The 1414-nt window shown below is 49.4% G+C and overlaps 1 non-coding gene across 1 annotated transcript; it reads right to left on the bottom strand.

The window, feature by feature from the left end:
• Positions 1-675: 675 nt before the first annotated feature.
• LOC138581538 (U1 spliceosomal RNA) lies at positions 676-837 on the bottom strand. The gene has a single exon (XR_011304610.1). It is a non-coding gene; the product is annotated as a U1 spliceosomal RNA (small nuclear RNA).
• Positions 838-1414: the final 577 nt, after the last annotated feature.

The raw sequence follows: 1414 nt of genomic DNA, 5'->3' as shown, positions 1-1414 counted from the left end.
GTGTCATGGACAGTGATCAAAGGTTAGTTGCTTGTGATTTCTTTCAGTGTCTATGTGTTCATATTTTTCTGAAATAGTGGGGGCGACCGAGCGTAGCGATGGAGCTATAAGGTTCTAGGGAGGATTTGGGGGGGTTCCCCCCAAGAATTATTTTTCAAATATGGGGTTAAAATGGTGCATTTTACAGCAGAAAACCTGACCAAAAAGCCATAAGTTTACAATCAGTTCTAAAGGGAAACATGAACATTCTGTGTCACCAACAGCAGAAAAGAACATTTTACAACACAACACATTTTAATGATCAATGTGTCCACAGTCTAAGACAGCACTGTCACTGATGTAACACATTGTCATGCTGGTTGTACCCAAAATATGCCTCTGTAGCAACATGTCTATGCTGGCTGTTCCCAATTTAGGCCAGCATTGTCCTGTACAAAGCATGATTTATGCTGCCTGAGCATGTGCAGTGTGCCCAATACATATGGTAGCTTATCTCTGTAATACACATTACTTCTGTGGTGATGAAAGAAGCATAATTCAATTCAACAGATAAAATGTGAAAAAGCGATCACCCAAAGGTGAACCTAATTGAAGAAACGCAATGTGGGCACAATCTTAAAGTATGCAACCTAGCAGGCCTAGTGCACACTTTACCTTTTCTTTCACCAATAAATCGGGGGGAGAGCGCGAACGCAGTCCCCCACTACCAGAAATAATGCAGTTGTGTATCCCGCATTTGGGAACATAGCAGGGGTCAGCAAATCCGATGTGCAATGGGTAAGCCTCACCCTGGGAGATCTGCCCTTGAGATGAGATTCTGCCCTGCCAGCTAAGTATGAGTTGCATGCAAGAGGGCAGGGATTGGGTCAGTTCTGGGAAGCCCCGCTAAGCGAGGGTGAGAAGCAGGCCCTGACCCAGCCCCAACCCCCCATCCCCCTGAAGCTCTGAGCGTCTGCAGAGCTTCCTGTCCCACGTGTAGGGGGAAGCTCCAGCAGGCAGAGCCCAGCAGAAGAGCAGATTGTAGCGCAGTTCCTTTCTCCCATCAGGCCCTGCTCGGCCCGAGATTTGTATAAATAGCAGGATGGCTTGAGCAGGCCTGTTGCAGTCTGCCCACTTGCCTGTCGGCCCCACACGGGCCCATGGCCCTCCTGAGCGGAGCTGCTCAGCGCTGGCCCCATTGACACCATCATAATCATCCTGGACCTCGACGCTCCACCACCCCTGAATCTCAGAGTTCTGCTCAATGACAATGCTGAAGCTTTGACAACTTTGCCGTAACCATATGCCGTGTTGTGTCAGCCAAGCCTGCACAGCGCCAAAGGCAAGTATTCCCTTGTCCGGGCCCAGAGGTCACTGAGTCTTCCAGTGCCATCCACTTGGCACGGCCTACTGTTCCCAGCGTTTTCTACCCACA

This window comes from Ambystoma mexicanum, chromosome 3p, assembly GCF_040938575.1.
Source record: "Ambystoma mexicanum isolate Mex_15411 chromosome 3p, UKY_AmexF1_1, whole genome shotgun sequence".
Taxonomy (NCBI): domain Eukaryota; kingdom Metazoa; phylum Chordata; class Amphibia; order Caudata; family Ambystomatidae; genus Ambystoma; species Ambystoma mexicanum.
This window is presented reverse-complemented; position numbering and strand designations above follow the sequence as displayed.